General features: G+C 36.4%; 1 protein-coding gene across 8 annotated transcripts in view; it reads right to left on the reverse strand.

Moving 5' to 3' along the window:
- Positions 1 to 19,940, reverse strand: part of ngfb (nerve growth factor b (beta polypeptide)) — a 117,103-nt gene that overhangs the window by 11,505 nt on the left and 85,658 nt on the right. Inside the window, exon 1 of one of the 8 annotated variants that reach the window (XM_073870440.1) lies at positions 13,217 to 13,466. The exons of the other annotated variants lie outside the window; for them this stretch is intronic. The gene's annotated coding sequence lies outside the window, so the exon portion shown is untranslated. Of the gene's footprint in view, positions 1 to 13,216; positions 13,467 to 19,940 lie in introns of those variants that run through there. 8 annotated transcript variants of the gene reach the window in all.

The following is a 19,940-nucleotide window of genomic DNA, read 5'->3' on the forward strand; positions in this document are numbered from 1 at the left end:
TCTCAGGGCAATTCTAAGTATTTTATGAAATGTAATTTGTATTAATTTGTACGACCACACTCCTTGGTTTTGCCCCTGTGAAGTTGGGGTTAGAGCTGTGTTCGAATTATGTCAAAGATTATAGGGGGCCCCTAGCTAAGCCCCCCATTATTATACGGTGGCCGTAATTTCACAAAGTAAGATGTGATCCTGGATCAACATTTTAACGTTTTGATTATAAAAAAACACCAAATTACCCTTAACTGAAACCATAACCATTTTTACACATCAAATTAAGGGGGTCGCACACCGTACGCGCAGCTCAGCACCGCACTGTTCTAAAAAAATCGAACATATTGTTTTATATGAATGTACGCACATTGGCGCTGACAGGTGCCGCCTGTCCGCAGTGCCCAGCTACGATTCAGGAAGTTGCTCAAATCCCTGTCGCGCCACAGTGCGCCACTCACATAGTTTAACATTAAATTACATAATTTTTGTCCCAGATCATTAACGATTAACATTGGCTGCTAACGTACATATTTTGCATTTTTGCTGTGCGTCACTGAGCTGCGCGTCCGGTGTGTGACCCCCTTTAGTGCGTGACTTTTTTACCCTTTACAGCGTGAGGCGCACTTGAGAGATTACTTGTATTTCGGACAAAAATCTTTAGGATTAGTTTATTGTGAAATTGGGACAAATAATGGACTGTATCGCTTTGTGCGAGGATATTTAAGTCAAGTAGTACTTTAATTTCAATAAAAACTAGGGTAACCCCCTTATTTATATTTTTTGCTTTATAGGGGGTCCCTCAATGATTATAGGAGGTCCTGGACCCCCCCAGTCCCCCTCAATTTGAACACTGGATTAGAGGTGGGGGTTAAGGGTGGAGTTTCATACGAATTAGCAAACTCGTAAAATAAGTACGAGTTCCCTGTTTATTTTGGAGGTATTTAGTCACAACATAATTCATATTGTGACATTTGTATTAATCTATAGTTTTGATGAGTTTACTATTATTCTATGAGGTAGAAAATATAAATAAAGAGTGAGTAAGTGTTTCCATATTTTTTTGGTGCTGTACATCCACAAGAAAATGTGGGGCACAGATGTGCTATTACAGATGTGCTAGACTACAACAAGAAAAAAACCTAATAGACTTGCACTGAAGATGACACCTCAGTCATTTCTAGGAATTAAAATAATTCTATAGCAACAACACTGAAATGTGTTAAAAACATACAGGACAACTTAGCAACTACTGTACATACGCCCTGGTAACCATTCACTACACCCTAGTAAAGTAGTCATTTCTCAGACTGATGAAATAGCCGGAGGGTTTGTGTACATATTGTTAGTTTGTGGTTAATTGTATATAACATGAAAAGCCAAGCAGAGAGGCCATGCAAAGTGTTTCAAAGAATGTTTATACTGCACTCTGCCGAACAACAAAAGTGGATGTTAGGTCTGTTATGCTATAAAAGTGTTTTATTAAAAAGTTAAATTATAAAGTCTTGTTTAACAGCCATGGCCAACAATGAGGGTCTTGTATCACACTAAAGAGGCTTATTTTACAACAACCGGCTGCTTGTACATTATCCTCCTTATTACATGACTATTTACCTCATAAGTAAGGTAAGTGACATTAAATATTGATTTGAAATATTTTATTAGCTCATTTTTAACTCTTTCCCTTAACCATTGATGAGTTATTTCGTCAATTAAGAAAAAAATCCCTGCAAATGACGCTTTCCTATCAAGCTAATCTAAATTTAAAGTTTAGTTTCATGTGCTCACGTGAAACTTTTGCATGCTCACGTGAAACTTTCATGTGCTCACGTGAAACCTTCATATGCAGAATTAAAAAAAAAGTTTCGTTTCGCATGCGCACGTGAAACTATCGCGCGCACGTGAAACTAAACGCGATAGTTTCATGTGCGCACGCTAAACTAAACTTTAGTTCATTTTTTTCTAGGGGCTTCGTACTTTCCTGATGAATTTTTATGGTAATCTGTAATTCCGCTATTATCCACTAGATCTTACTCTATTTTACCTTACTAATTTATAAAAAACTGATGCAAAAAATGAATTTAATTAATTTTAAACTCTGTGTATGTTTTGATAATCGTTCTGCATCTGATTTCTAACAAAATTCCTTAAAAAAATGCAATTATTCAGCTTTTTGTTCAAAATGTAGTATTTTTTAAGAAACCTACATATACATAAGAGGTTATAAAAAGAGAACAAATGAAGATAGTATAAAACGTATTTTCCGTTTCTTTGTTTAAAAAGCAGAGGGTCTGTTCTTTCATTTGATATATTTGTATGTTTATATATCTATAGAAGACATTTTTTTCTGGAGGGCATTTGTGAAACTTTTGTGAAAATCACAAGTAAATGCTGGCGGGCAACTTTTAAAAAAAGGCTGGCGGGGAACGAGTTAACGAATGCAGACCTTCTGCAATGAAAACCTGTTTAATTTTGTTCAAATGTCACGATATGACACGCTATTTGGTTTAATCATTTGTAAATATGTCATATATGTTATTTAAAGACATTTATATTACATTTTTGTGTAATATTAAACTGTACTTGTCAAAATTATTTGCAGAATTCGAGTTAATGTTTGTTATTCGTTTTGAGAGGATGTTATCTGGGAATAACAAACTTGCAAATATCATGAGTGGTCAATCAGAATTAAGCATTTTAACAAGCCGTATAATAACATTAGTTAACACATTAGCTAACACAAACTAACAATGTATGTACAAACTTCTACAGCATGTAGTTTGTGTTCATTTGAGCATTTGCTAATACTTTTCCAAATTAAAAATTGTAACTGTTTACATTAGTAAATGCACAATGAACCAACATGAACAACTGTATTGGCATTAACTAACATAAATGCTGACAACAACATTTTTCATGTTCACTAATGCATTTACTAATGTTAACAAATACAACCATATATGATACCACAATGACTTTTTTTTAAAACCCAGACTTTCGTTTTTTTAGACTAAAAGAGAAAAAAGATCATTGTAAAATGTGAACACATCAAGATAAAATATTATTTGTCCCAATAGTAAAGATCCAACCCAGCACCTGCACAATTTAACTATTGAAAAAGAAAATCCTTCAAAGAAAACCAGAAGTGACATCATTTAACTGGACAACAATGAAATGAAGATTTACATCCACTAACAACTGCAAAACAACTTACTCCATTCACAAAATATAAAATGCTTTGGTTTTGGAGTGGCTTCAAATGCTTCGCAAATGTTTTTCAAACACATCAGGTACTTTAGCGAAATTGACAGCTAGCTGCTATAATTGTGAAGAGAAATGCCGATGTATTCAAACTGAATTGATGAAAGGATTAAACGCATCGGATTGACGCTCTCGGCCAAGTAAATGCTTCTGTCGGATTGCGTGCTACTGGCTCGCTCCAGCTTGCTTGGAATCCTAAGATGTCTCTTGTTTGCCCTCTGGACAGCATTCAGCAGAAGCCATATAAAGAGGATAATAGCAGTCAATTTAGACAAAAAGTCAAGTGTCCTATTTTCCTGACACCCTTCCTGTTTCTCTTTGTACAGTTGTATACTCGCCAATTATTGTATTACTGTTATTGAGAAACCACTGGGATTTTGCAGGCAAAAAGATGAGATACCTAAAATCTGAATGCTTTCAATCCGAAACAGATGTGTTGGATATTTTTTCCAGAATGATGCAATTTTGTTAGGCTTAGTTGTAACTTCTTTAAAATTAAGGCAAACATTATTTGACTTTATTTCATTATTACGATTTTAACATCCATAAACCTGAACAAACTAAGTCCAACCTGCAGCTGTGTGCTAGTATTCAACATACCCGTCGGTGGACTCGGGTCACAAATATGGGCCACCCTGTCTGTTAAAGCAAGGCGACAGGGTGCTATATCACCTAATGGCTTAAAAAAAAAACTTCCACCCAAAGCTTGTAACCCAAACAGTTCCAAGTGGTTTGTTCTGAGACCATTGCCAGGAGAAAAAAGTATTTACATTTCGTTTCAAAAGTTTTGGAAGGTGAGGAATGACTTTACAAGCGGATCTGAATAAGGCTTCGGATGCCAGTTCAAGAGCAAAATGACATTAAGGACAGTTAAGTGTAAATTGTTAATGGTCCTAAAATAAACACTTTGACATTCTAACCCCAGGGGACATGAAAACAGCTCTCTACATGAAGAAGACAGGAACAGCAGATGTATTTAAAGACACTCACAGGTTTAACCTGGATAGTCTCAGGCACTCTTTAAACCATGTTTGGTATTTGTGGCGACAACGCACGGAAGGATTGTTCTCACGCTTGTACTCAAGTTTAGAGTTATTATTACGGGAGGAGAAAAAACATTTCGCTACCATAGTCTGCTCTCAAAAAAGGTCCATTGGGGCTCTATACAGAACCATAGGGTCCCCCCATTTATGCCAAAAAATGGTTCTATATAAGTAGTAAGGAATTTAAAGGGTTAAACTTTAAATTATGTATTTATTTACATTATTTTGCTATTTATTGTAATTAGCTTTCACATTAGGTCATACATTAGGCCATACAAAAACATTAAGGCCTGGGTATACCTCAGTAGCTGCGTTTCCATTACCCTACTAATTGCGCAAATTGACATTGAAAATACGACCAATGGAAACACATCAAATTTGGCAAAAACTTCCAAAACTTTTTACGCTTGCATGAGGTGGTTTTTCAGGCAATTCGGAAAAGGTGTATTTCGTAAAACAGCAATGGAAACAGTTATTTCGCATTCAACTGATCAGTCCCATTATTTGAAGATGACTCAGTATGTAAAACCTCCTAGAAACACCTCATACGTGTCTGCTCCCATGTATCATAAGCTTCCCTTGCCATTAATCTTTGGATAACACTCCATCTCTTTTGATTTAAAATAATGTACTATTACATCAGAGAAACACCTCATACATTGCCGCTCCCAAGTATACAGGTTTTTTTGTATTAAAGGAATAGTCTACTCATTTTCAATATTAAACTATGTTATTACCTTAACTAAGAACTGTTGATACATCCCTCTATCATCTGTGTGCGTGCACGTAAGCGCTGGAGCGCGCTGCGACGCTTCGATAGCATTTAGCTTAGCCCCATTCATTCAATGGTACCATTTAGAGATAAAGTTAGAAGTGACCAAACACATCAACGTTTTTCCTATTTAAGACGAGTAGTTATACGAGCAAGTTTGGTGGTACAAAATAAAACGTAGCGCTTTTCTAAACGGATTTAAAAGAGGAACTATATTTTATGGCGTAATAGCACTTTTGGGAGTACTTATACTCGGCGCAGTAACACCCTCCCTCTACCATTATGAGAGTGAGAAGGGGAGCGGACTTTTCAGGCGAGTCGAAGTACTCCCAAAAGTGCTATTACGCCATAAAATATAGTTCCTCTTTTAAATCCGTTTAGAAAAGCGCTACGTTTTATTTTGTACCACCAAACTTGCTCGTACAACCACTCGTTCAAATAGGAAAAACGTTGATGTGCCTGGTCACCTCCAACTTCACCTCCAAATGGCACAATTGAATGAATGGGGCCAAGCCAAATGCTATCGAAGCGCCGCAGCGCGCTCCAGCGCCCACGCGCACACACACAGACGACAGAGGGATGCACCAACAACTCCCAGCCAAGGCAATAACATATTTTAATATTGAAAATGAGTAAACTATTCCTTTAATGTTTAGATAAAACTCCCACGTCTCCTTTGATTAAAGTGACACTTTGTAGTTTTTTAATCTTCATAATATATTTTCAAGACCCTTGTGATGGTACATCGACTTAAAATAGGTTGAATGACATGTCCACCATAGCCTGACGGGGTCTGTATCGCTTTTACTCGTACTTTTAAATTCGGGGTTTCGGGTAGAAACCAGAGCACAAAACAAAAAACTACAAAAATCTGCTTTACAGCATATGCCACTTTCTCCACTTCCTCAAATTCGGACGTGAGAGCGCAACTATTTATTTTCCTGATGTTTTTGTCATGGCCGAAGCAGCAACTAAGAAAAAGAAACCAAAAGTTTTGTCGAATGAGACCAGAAAGAGAAAAGGGGATAGTGACAGAATAAAAATAAGGACGAGGATCAATTATATTGGGCCAACGTTCGCTCGCTGGCGTGAACTAAAGAAGGAGGAGGGGTTCTTACCGATGCTGATTTGGCCCTCATGCTTTTGTACTAGTAAGTAATGTTATAATGCTTGCATTCGTCTTGTCTGTCACCCAAACACTATTTTTTTACGTGAATTTTACTGGAAGCTACTTGGAGAGTTTTAGAGAGAGATTTATATCACGTGACATTGTGGCGCCGTGGTGGCCTCATGGACCTAGGACACAGGCGATCCAGGTTTGATTCCCCTTTAGGGCAATATTTTTTTAAATATAAACTTTAACCAAGCGACCACTGTTACAACTGGCTTGTAAACGTGAGCTACGCGAAGCCGGTGACTTCTTTTTTCGAGGGCGCTCGATGCGAAGTTCGTCACAACATGTACGTAGCCCATTGTGTGTGTGGTTCCTTTTTTCAAAATATGGGTTCTGGCTTTGAGTGATCCTATGTGCATCACGTGTCTTGTCAAAATAAGTGCCTGCTGCAGACGCGCCCAAAGGGTTTATGATAAAAGAGACGCTCGTGTTTGCCAGATACTCACATAATCTCATGCGTAATCAGAGTTTACCGTTAAGGGAGTGTCTTGAACGTGAGCGTCTCTTTTATCATAAACGGTTTTGACACATGTGCAGCAGGCACCCACCTTGACAAAACACGTGACGCACATGGTTTGCATGACACAACAAACACACATTTTGAAAACGTAAGCAACACACATAACACTCCGAACACATATTTTGAATTAGCGCCCCTCGGATGAGCACTCACGAACCGCCACTGACTGCGCATACAGAATACTTTTTCGCCTTCTAGGCATTTATTTTTTTCAAAAGAGAGACCTGTCATGTCCATGATGCATGTTTAAATACTTTATTAACAACTAGTTGTTCAGTTTGGTTATGTAAACACTATGAAGAGTTTGTCTACATGCGGTTGTCACTACCTGCATTTTGCGGGAGTTAATCCGGTTGTCAGTCATTCCCATAAATTACTAAAGTGTGTGTGTACAGAACAGGATTAAACACTAAAAAGTGAAGTGACAATCAAATTAAAATGCAGTGTGTACGAGGCCAAGTGCACCTTATCTGGTTGCCATAGTAATAACTTCTCAACTTAAAATATTCATGTAGGGTTGCCCACAGAGGAAAACTGAATGTCGTCAATGATATTTGGACACTCAAGCCACATTGCATAGTAGCATTTCAATAATAAACACGATGTAAATGTCGAAACACAGAAATGTTTGTTGTTAAAGATGTCTGCATATACCAATAAACATGCTTTCTCAGGTTGTAACATAATATATCAACTCAAACTTTTAAGCCATTGTGAATACTTATATCAATCATAATGTTAATGTTAAATCTATCAACACATGACAAGGAAAAATCAAAAGAAGAGGGTTGAATCAAACAGCCTGGCTCCGCTGTGCCGTTCCTGTGTCGGGCCCTTTTTTCTTCTCACCACATCTCTATCCAGATGTTTTGATTTACACAGCGATTCATAGCGTCTGTATACAACTGTCTTCAGCTCCTCTAAATATTAAAACTCGTTCCAGTGTTTGGTTGGCACGCATCTTTGTCACAACGGAAAGGATCATTCAACCACAAGTAAAATAAATAGGGTGCAGGTGATGTAAAACTAGTATTCGCAATCAAGCATCACTCGAGTGCAAACCTTTCTAGTTACGGATGCAGTCATAAGCACAATTCTCAGTCATTTTTTAATGCAAGAAGTGTTCGTGAATGCATTGTCATATGATCTTATTCTTAACATGCCTCAATGTGTGCTTTAACAAAAACAAGACATCTATAGTCTTTGGTTCAAAGGAGTCAAGATGATAAATCTGATAGATGACCAAGTGCAAAATCTACACACCAGATTCTATCTGACAATTTTTAGTTAAAAAAAAAAAACTTTATAAAATTAAAAAAAATTGAAATAACTTAAGTACTGTGCAAAAGTCTCAACCCACCATGCCACTTTTAGATTTGTTGTTTTTGCAATGGCCATACTGACCATATAAAATAATTTCTCAGTCTTTTTAGAAGAATTCAACCAGAAAACACAGGAAATTTGTATGCATTATAAGCTAAAGTGTTAAGTGTTTGGTGTGAGCTCCTCTTACACTTAAGCAACAGCAGGGACCTGCAGAATCTCGTATTCTGCGTACACACCAAACATGAGGCATCAAGTTCCTCGCTCTAGATTACTTACGGTATTTAACTTCGTATCATGCAAACTTTTTAATATCGTGCAAGTTTAATATTTTCAAGACGCATTTGAGGTGAATAGAGTGTGTTTTCGCGGCAATCGCGCCGGCCAATTCGCTTTATTCGTATCGCCCCCTGCGATTTTGCATCTATTCGCATCTTTGCATTGATTTTGCATGTAATCTACTTGCGCAAATTGTTAAAGGAATATTCCATTTTCTTAAAAGAAAAATCCAGATAATTTACTCACCACCATGTCATCCAAAATTTTGATGTCTTTCTTTGTTCAGTCGAGAAGAAATTATGTTTTTTGAGGAAAACATTGCAGGATTTTTCTTATTTTAATGGACTTTAATAGACACCAACAATTAACACTTAACTCAACACTTAACAGTTTTTTTCAACGGAGTTTCAAAGGACTATAAACAATCCCAAACAAGGCATAAGGGTCTTATCTAGCAAAACGATTGTCATTTTTGACAATAAAAATAACAAATATACACTTTTAAAGCACAACTTCTCGTCTAGATCCGGTCGTGATGCGCCAGCGTGACCCCACGCAATACGTCATGACGTCAAGAGGTCAAAGAGGACGAACGCGAAACTCCGCCCCAGTGTTGAGAAAGAGGACCGTTCCGACGTTGTTGTATGTCAACTGATACTAATCAATGTCTTTGTGTCAGTTTATTGTTTACAATGGTCCGCAAATGTGCGTTTTATATATGTATCACGTCACTACGCATTTACGTTAGGTCACGCTGGACCGGACCTAGACGAAAAGTTGTGCTTTAAAAGAGCATATTTGTTATTTTTCTTGTCAAAAATGACAATCGTTTCGCTACATAAGACCCTTATGCCTCGTTTGGGATCGTTTATAGGCCTTTGAAACTCTGTTGAAAAAAACTGTTAAGTGTTGAGTTAAGTGTTAAATGTTAAAGTTTATTAAAATGAGAAAAATCCTGGAATGTTTTCCTCAAAAAACATAATTTCTTCTCGACTGAACAAAGAAAGACATCAACATTTTGGATGACATGGTGGTGAGTAAATTATCTGGATTTTTCTTTTAAGAAAATGGAATATTCCTTTATATTCACATTTGATGTGTACGCCCTATTAAACCAAAATTAAATAAAAACCTAATTTCTACTTCTTGTTGAATGACTTCAGAACTTCAGTCTCCTCAAAAGAGAAAAGTGCCAAAAGAGGTCAAACTAAATACTGAATGATGCCTGAAGAAGACATATTATTTGGTAAATTTTGTTTATATTTCCTGTATTTTCTGTTTGTGTTTGTGTTGTGTTTTTCAATATTTTACTATGTTCTTACCTCAACTTAGATGAATTAATACATACCGATCTTTTTTCAATGCGTGCACTTAATCTTTGTACAGTGCGTTGTGAATGTGTTAGCATTTAGCCTAGCCCCATTCATTCCTTAGGATCCAAACAGGGATGAATTTAAAAGCCACCAAACACTTCCATGTTTCCCTATTTAAAGACTATTACATGAGTAGTTACACAAGTAAGTATTGTTGCACAAAATAAAACATGGCGATTTTTTAAGTTCTCATTTAAAAAAAAATGAGAACTATATTGTATGGCGGAAGAGCACTTAGTTTGCAGCACTTCAACCTCTGGTGCCGTAACATCAATAAAGCCACGCTTTATTTTGTGCCACCATACTTACTCGTGTAACTACTCATGTAACAGTATTTAAATAGGGAAAACATGGAAGTGTTTGGTGGCTTCTAAATTCATCCTTGTTTGGATCCTAAGGAATGAATGGGGCTAGGCTAAATGCTAACACATTCACGACGTGCCGTACAAAGATTAAGTGCACGCATTGAAAAAAGATAGGTATGTAATTCGTCTAAGTTGAGGTAATAAAATAGTAAAATATTGAAAAACTCTGGTGTTTTCCTTTAATAAAGAGAGCAACAAATAAATATGGATGGTTAATAAAACTTTGCTAAAACACGAAGATGGTGCATGATGGCTTTTGCACAACACTGTCCTGTATATTGATATATAGCAATACAATGATAAAAGGGGGTTAGAGTCACACCTATACTATTCATGAATCAACGACTTTTCCTACGATTCTTACTCTACAGGTGCATTCCACTGACATCATTAACACCAAGCAAGACATGACAGCGATTACAGCAACTATCGTACAAGCTTGTTATGTCAAGTTTAAGATCCAAACTGCTGTGCAAGTTTGAGTCCTTAAAAACTCTTCCTCCCTGCAGCCACATGGTTGAAAAGAGTGAACGGGGTTGGCAATATTCCAAACCCTAGATAAAGGCCCCCGACATCTCCCGATAGTTTACAGAGCGCGGATGAAAGCATGTGTCCGAGAATTTTTCACGGGCAAACACCTGCATCTCTGGAAACTATTTCAGAGGAGAAATTGTAAATATTCGCAATAGTTTACATCAAAACTGTGATATAGAACCGCATGGGGACTGACGGCATACATGGAGAGCGGTATTTACTGGGGTGCTTTTGAATTAAAACCACGTGTCGGGACACTTTAAAACTCGGCGGCTCTGTTCTTCAAAGGGAAGGCAGACAGAAATTACCTTTGACTGTTACACACTACTGTGTTGATAACTTCCAAGAGCACACATGAGTCCCATTTGGCACAAGCTTCAAATTTGTCACACGGTAAACAAAGTTGGTTCTTGAAACCATTTTGGCGTTGCAGATCTAACTGTTAATTTCTATTTAGTCTAAGCCACGATAATCACCTCTCGGTTTCTCTTCACCTCCCAGGGTATTTGCTTTCACATTTCGGCCCCGGGCTACAGGGTCTTTTTTGCTCTTGTTATTCTTAAGGTAATCCCCGACTTAAAGAAGGAAGCCCCGGGTCGTCACCAGTAACCCCTCAAGGCCGAACCGATTGAAAAGCCTCGCATGCCTATTGGCTGACAATCAGACTGATATCTTATGAGGTGCAAGGCTTTAATTTCAAGCCAAATGGAAGATCTAACTTTTTCCTTTCGCGAGAACGTGCAGACAGATGTCGAAACCACAGCCAATTTAGGCTCACCGTAACCCCAATAAACATTTCAAAGCACTTCGACTAAAAGTCGTAAAATGTCTGCGGCCACGTACGCATTGCAGACACACATGGTTGTCACTTTTGAGTGCTTTATCTTGTACACGCAACGTTCAGGTATTTATGAGAGTGAAAACCAAATACCAAATTGAAACGTACTAAACTAAACAACCAGTTTATGACACGTCACGTGAACTAGTTTGCTGTTTGACACTGACAGCTCATCTGAGGTGCGGTGCTAGAAAATCACAGAGGCCGAGGTACGTGTCTTGACATATTCGCCAATTTTAATGCGGTCTCTTTTCACTGTAGTTGCACCCACAAGTCTTGGCATTGTGAGACAAAACATAAATGTTTAAAAGCAGCCACTTAATAAGCATACATACCTGAATATGGTGCCTATATCAACAACAATTAAAATAAAAATTCTTACATTACTTCAAAAATAGCTATAATTGAATGTTTTAATATGCCATGTATGTTTCTTGTCTATAGATGCTTGATTTAAAACATCAAACAATAATGTATGAGGTTTGTCTCTTTCAAAACTTTGCTTTGGGAACGTGACCTGTCACTGCCATGACTTTCTTCCCCTATCCTTTCAAATACTTATCACAAAAAACTTTGATCATCATTACAGCGAAACCTGTAGAGACAACCCGTCACTTTTACTACGTTAATCTAAAACTGTCTGGAGAACATTATGTCTATGTTTCGACTTGGTGGACATCTGGCCGAAGAGCGTGAAACTCCATTTGACAAAATCCTAAAATATTTACTAGCTGTTCATTACATCATTGATAGCGATTACTCTCATCAAACTCAACCCTCATGTCACCCATGTAAATTATTACTGCGGTAAAAAACTGTAAAAGTTTTATTAAAATTGATATATATCACATGATTGGCCTACTAAGGCTTTGGAAGGCTTCGAGTTTAGCGCATACTTATATGCAAGTCATACTTTAAGGAAAGTATTTCACTTTTTTAACATTTATTAGGATAAATAAGTAAAAAATACAGGTTTGGGTGAACAAAAAATAACACTTAAATTTAAAGAATGAAAAGAAAAGGTTTTTACGTCATGTATCCGAGCTGCCCCTTCCTTCGCATATAAAGTCGGCATGCTAAAGAATGTTGCAGACAAGTCAAAAGCGGCCTTTCATGGCCTCCATGCGTATATTATGCCGTGTAATGACTGGTACTCATGAATCAGTAATGAGTGATGTAGGGGTAACTGAGATGGGCACGGTCATCTCTGCCATTACAACACAAAGAGAAAAGATAAAACAAACAGCAGGGCGCTGAAAGACATTCGTGAAATGAAAGATATGGAAGGTATGATGCTACATCCACATTACTGTAGACTGAGGTAATACGAGTCATGTGTGGAGTACGTTCATGTGGCCTGTATTGTAATTGTAACCTGATGATCATAAGGTTAAAAGAGAGACCCTTTAAGCCCCCAAAGAAGGGACAAATAGGATCGGTGATTACCCCTGAGGTCTGTGAAAGGAGGTCTCCCTAAAGGCATTGTCACAAACTTTTAAAAAGTCACATAAAGCGCAGCTCTAAAAATTCCAGATGCTTTTGTGTATAGAGACGAAACTGAGATGAGATGAAAAGAAAAGTAAGTTCTTATGCAAATGAGACTATGCACAATAATTGTAGAGTATAGAGTTGAAATCAAAGAGTTAAAATTAAGATATGTAACTATTTAAATTTTGGGAAAAAGTTTAAGGTAATGCACACAACTTCAGATGTTTAACATCACTTTCATGTCCTCCAACTCCTTACCTCTCTTCTCCTCCTCTTTACTTTATATCACTTGAGAAAGTGGTTGATCAGATGGTGCCTTAATATCTTTTTGCTCCGGTATTCCACTTTTATTCCGACGCTTAATCCCGAGTCACCAGAATTTGAAATAGCTTTTGACACCCAGTCCGAAGCAGCTCCCGCTGTTGAGAAATTGATTGCTCTGGTAGTTCAAGCCAGAAGTCCACTACTCAGTGCCTCCTCTGTGACGCGAAGAGCCGCAGGTCCTAAAACCTGACATGTTCAAGGTTTTACTTTACAATCGTTTACAAAAAAGCCATTTTCATTTCTTTAGATAAAAATATATTTAAATGTGAAAAATATGTCCATTTATTTATCCTAACAGTATGTCATTCCAGACATGTTTGCTTTCCTTTCCTTGTAAACCACAAAAAGATGTTTTGCAGATGGTGTTAAATACGGTCCATATGACTCCACGTATGCTATATTTCAAGTCTATCACCCAAAAAGGGTTAAGAAATTGTGATATTTTAAATCTATGTATAATCATATTTGTTGTTTTTTATTCACATTAACTTGTATACGCTGTTTGCCCTTACTAAGATACATTGTCGTAATACAACCCTACCTCAAGGCATTTTGTAGTATAGTCACAAAAGATTTTTTTTATTTATTAGTGTTCTTGGACACGATTTTCCTCTTTTTCGTGTCACTTAGCACAAATTTCTATAAATTGTTTTTTGTGTCCCCGAGCACAACTTTCCTTTTCGTGTAATTGTATGTATTGGTTTTTGAATTTTTTTTCTATTTTTTTAAAGGAAAACACCACAAATATTTTACTATTTTCTTACCTCAACTTAGACAAATTAATACATACCTATCTTTTTTCAATGCGTGCACTTTAATCTTTGTATAGTGCGTCGTGAATGTGTTAGCATTTAGCCTAGCCCCATTCATTCCTTAGGATCCAAACAGAGATGAATTTAAAAGACACCAAACACTTCCATGTTTTCCCAATTTAAAGACTGTTACATGAGTAGTTACACAAGGAAAAAATGTATTTTGTGCCACCATACTTACTCGTGTAACTACTCATAAATGTATCCTTGTTTGGATCCTAAGGAATGAATGGGGCTAGGCTAAATGCTAACAGACAAAGATTAAGTGCACGCCTTGAAAAAAGATACAGTAGGTATGTATTAATTTGTCTAAGTTGATGTAAGAACATAGTAAAATATTGAAAAACGGTGGTGTTTTCCTTTAAACCATTGTCGCTTGGTGTTGGGGTTAGATTTGGGTCTTGGGTTAAGATGTCATTTTATGTAATGGTTTGTAAAAAATGTTTTCTTCCAGTTTTTAAACTATTGTCACTTGAAGTTGGGTTTAGAGTTGGGGTTTGGATGTCTGAAATGTACTGAAGTCGTTTTAACCCCAACTGGAAACGACAATGGTAAAAAAATGAGAAACCAATACATAAAATTACACGAAAAAGAAAGTCGTGCTCAATGACACGAAAAAGAGAAGAAAATCATGTGCATGAACATGAATAAATAAATGTAATATTTTGTGACTATAGCATGAAATGCCTTGAGGTTAGGTTGCATAATAGTTATGAGTAATGGTATTCTTGTAAGTAAAGTGAATGTATAAACTTATATAACATTATAAAATGTATATATAAGATGTTGTTCTGACTTTTCACATCAGCTATCGATACAGTAGGTTCAGGGAGGCGTGTTCTCCATACCACCAACACCACATGTGCATAATATCTATAGTAAAGAGTTGCTATGATTATTATATAGTATTATCATTAATAAAGGTTAAATGACATTTTTTAAAAATTATCTTAACTTTTCCCTTAAACAACAAAATAGAATTCAACTTAAAGGTGCAGTATGTAATTTTTACAAGGATCTCTTGACCGAAATGCAAAATAATATACAAAACTATATTATTAGGGGTGTATAAAGACCTTTCATAATGAACCGTTATGTGTTTATTACCCTAGAATGAGACGTTTCTACATACACCAAGGGTCCCCTTACATGGAAGGCGCCATTTTGTGCCACCATGTTTTTACAGAAGCTCTTAACGGACAAACTCTCTGGCGATGACATGCTTGTCCGGTGGCGGCTTGCGTAGCTTCTCTATGTGTTTCAAAAGCAAGAAGTGAGCAGTGGACTGAACCTTTGTTTGCAATTCGCAACCTCGCCACTAGATGCCAGTAAAATTTACACACTGCACCTTTAAAAGGCACATAAAAGCTGCAATCTTCAACTTTTCCCTATATATCGTCAACTCTGTTTGAAACATATTTACTTTTACTTACGTTAAAGCCAAATTACATCAAACTGACATTTCGGCAAAAGTCATTATTATTGTCAATCGTAAACCATTGTGAATCGTGGTATGGTAAAGAGATATTTTAATGTACTTGCTCAAATAACCGATTTGTGTTTACTTTTTACCAAAACATGTTACTGTAGCTTTAACCAACACACAAAATGATGACACATGTATTTTATATCTTATAATAAAGCGTTTATATGCCTTCAAACCACAGTGCGCAAAAACACACAAACACAGCAATACACAGCAAGAGATAAAATAAAATTCCTCAGGCTCAGTTGGTAGATCACACATACTGATAAAACACATTAGGGCGGTTTCCCGGACAGGGATTAGACTAGTCCTAGACTAAAATAAATGTAAGAGCTGTCCAAACTGAAAACAACTTGCACTGACATATCTTAAAATGCATCAGTGCCCTTTGTTTTGCCTCAAAATGAGCTAGCTACTTTTTCGCACTGGCTCAAGCTGTTAGTAAATCTGACCCTAAGAGTGTTATCTGCTGTCAAAGGAGAAAACCTCTTAAAATAGCACACTAAAGACCAAAACAACACAAAGTGACAGCAGGAACCCACACATGTGATACCAGCAGTCATAAATCTGGCACTGTGTAGCTCTCATGACCTCACTGAAATCATCTCCACATCACCATGCATTGCAAAACAGAGAAAAAACAACAATGATCACTATCCTAATGGTTTAGCTACTGCTATTAACTGTATTATACTGATACTTTCCATTTCCATGATGTTAACATGAGATTCATTAAGATACTTTGAATAAGCTTTTGTGTAGTTTTTCTGACAGTAATACCCATAAGAAAGATTTTACAATTACTTCTCCTAGACATCAGTGAGGTTAAATGCAGAAAAGACCCAAAAATCTCACAAATGTCTCAATTTAAGTGCCCATCTTATGACTGCTTTTCCACAAGTTAAATAGGAGTATGAGTTCTATAAAACATGTTTCAACAGTTGTTTGCTCGAAATAGCTTGTAGGAAAAGATTGTTACCCATCTCTAGTAGCCTCTGTTTCAGTGCATTTCAGATTGTGCCGTTTTGAGGTGGTCATTACATATTTATTAGCTGCTGCTACTTTGGCCACGCCCCACTACTAACGTCATGTGCGCATGCGCAATGGTATCGCGAGCAGTACAGACTGTATTATTATTTTTATTTATCATATATTATTATTAACGGTTTATGCATTGCCAACAGACAAGTCAAGCAAAACAGTATCACTAATAAGTACACTCCATGAGAAAAAAATCATGACACATAATGATTCGAGAGTAAATTGTGATGTAGCAGTCTCAACAATACACTCGTTTTGCCCTGGACAACACTACCGTATTTCCGTTATAAAATTTTTTCAAATGCCTTATTTTCGCAAATTACAGAAATTAAGACCCGGCGGGTGATGTATACTGCTTGTGGACAGCATGCCAATTGCTAGAAGCTAGCGGGAGGTCCACCGTATCTTGGGAAAGTGATAGAGACTCGGGGGTCGGAAAAGACGGGTCGGTAAGGCCCGGCCTTGATTAGTTTGGCAAAATACTATTACTTAGTAAGTTCATGTATAATTGTAAAATAAAGCAGTTAAACATTTCTTTTAACTTTCGAAAAGTACGGTAGCTGCTCACTGGCTTTGCAGGAGAAACCACGCTGCAAACTAACTAACACAGCGTTTAGCCACATCGTTGTTCTCAATGGCAAATGACATGCAGAATATAAACGTGACTTCTTACCTTTGTGCTGATATAACAATCGCGAATCCAATCCAGTTTGATTTAGATGTGTGAATAAACCATGAAAGTCCAATAAAATACATCCAATGACCATTTTTGTCCACAAATGCGTATACTCCGTGAAATGTAGATATATATAGTCTGTTGTTTATATCAGATTTCACATGAGCATCTTTTAACGGAATATAATATCGCCTACAATCTGAGGACTATGTACGTCGTAACACACTGTATATGAGATTACACTTTAGGTTCCAGTAAACACATAAACACACGTAAAATTCAAAACAGCATGGATGGATTTTTTTCCAAGTTTATATGCGTGTGGAAGCACCAGAGACACAAAAGAACACCTCAAAACCCAGAAAAAGTGAATTTTTCATAATATGGGCACTTTAAAGATTCAGACGAGATCTCAGTAATGAACTCAGATTTACCAAGATTGTGAATTTGGACATCAAAACCATAAGTCGCATAGGTGTGTGTTGTTAAGGACTTCATTTGGCCAACTTTAAAAGCGATTTTCTTAATATTTAGATTTTTTTCCACCCACAGATTTCAAGTTTTCAAATAGCTATATCATTGTCTTATTCCATACAGAAATGGAAAGCTTGAATTATTATTCAGTGTATTTGAACAATTGCCTTATTTGTTTGTATTTGTATTTCTCCTAAAAAAAATTGGAGAAACATCTAAGACATCTAAGAGTTGATACTTAAATGAAGCACAACTGAGAACTCTATCAAATCTTCATCTATGAAAGAGCAACATCTGAGCAAATGATTGTTTGTAACACTATTTGCATCAATCTAATATATTTGCTACACAGAAATTCAATTCTATGATTTACTACATTACGACTAAACTATTTCCATTGGGGAATACTAAAAACCGTCCACGTGCTGAACTGTTGTGTAAAATAAATATCACACAAGCGAAGTATTGTTGTACTGAATATCAACATGTATCTGTGGCCGACTCTCAGTACAACAGCACTGCTTGTGTGGTCTTGTTTGAATTAATAAAACAATGTCCTTTTAAGATGATGCCCCTAAATTACAGAGACTTGTAAAGATTATGCAGATTTAGAGAGGTACTTGTGAGGCATGCACAACAACATCCTGAGGTAATTCCTGAAATAAAACATAATTATTTCTGTAACTGGGGCCATAAGTGCATTTGTAGCTGAACTACACAAGTCTAAGTCAATCCTTATTAGATTAATGTTTTTTTCCAGTATCCAGATTTCAGGGCTCATTTGTACTGTTGCTCTGTAAAGACATATAAACTTTACACAGTGATGAAGCTGCACAGCAACATATGCTTGTTTATATTGTTGAGGGACTTTGGGCCAATCAAGATTCGTAAACATAGGATTTTCCGTCTCAAGATTTAATTTTTCCGTCTGAGGATTGAATTGCAACATGGCCTCAAAACATGCTTTACAATTCCAGGGAAGGAAACAAAAAACGGTTACAAGAAAAGCGTTAAAATGGAAGACCATAAAAGTGTGAATTTCATTCTGCTTTTGCTACAAATACTAAAACTGAATATTGGGTAAAAAAATTATAATAATTATAAATTGGATAAATATCTTTTTGTTTATACTTATATATTTAGTCTTACTTGGATCTTATTCAGAAATGGTAAATTAATAAGAAAATCTCTTCGCGGTTTTTCTTCCTTTTGTAAGTCGCTTTGGATAAAAGTGTCTGCTAAATTCCTATTTAAATGTGTAAATGTGAATAAAACACTTAATTTTTACATTACTCTATGTAGTTGCTTACTAAACATCAAAATGTATAGCTCACATTGAAAACAGTGTGGAGTGAGTTACACATGGTTATTCACTGTAATACTTCAAGTTGGCAAGCACCCCTTGTATAAATAATCTTAGCATTCTTGATTTTATCACAGAGAGGAGCTCTGTATGCCCAGCGTTCCAACTTCCAAGTACATCTGATATAATCCAGTTAAATCCCTCAATGTTCCTACTTTAGTTCAACAAACTCCAACTATGTAAAATGTCAAATAAAAAAAATGTAATACAGTATTTGAGTACGAATCATGGCCTCATGCATGTAGTTTAGTTCAAGCCATTGGTTTACTGATGGTAACCGCTTGTGACACTGGAGGTCAAAGGTCAATGTCCCTGACTGTCAAACAAATACACAAAGCATATTTATAAGGCTAATGGCTATTTTAAAAGTGGCAAACAATAGTTACAATATTTGACACTGGACCACAAAACCAGTTGTAAGTCGCACGGGTATATTTGTAGAAAAAGCCCAAATTACAATAGGTCTCATTCACTAAGCATGCGTACGCACAAATTTGTGCGTGAGATGTGGGTACGGATGTTTTCATGACCAAATCGTGATTCAACATAAACTTTCGTATCAAAATGTCTTCTAAATGTACGCAAAAATTCCACACTATAATCAAATACAGGCTACGACAAAAATAAAAAATGCTAAGCAAAACGGAACTTTACCGTTAAAAAATAAATATGATCGATTATAATATCGTTTTTTCTTTTATGGCAAAAAAAATACTATATTATGTAAAGATCATGTCCCATAAAGATATTTTTGTATATTTCCTACCATAAATATATCAAAACTTTATTTCTGTGAATGCAGCAAA

This window comes from Misgurnus anguillicaudatus, chromosome 8 (assembly GCF_027580225.2).
Source record: "Misgurnus anguillicaudatus chromosome 8, ASM2758022v2, whole genome shotgun sequence".
NCBI lineage: Eukaryota > Metazoa > Chordata > Actinopteri > Cypriniformes > Cobitidae > Misgurnus > Misgurnus anguillicaudatus.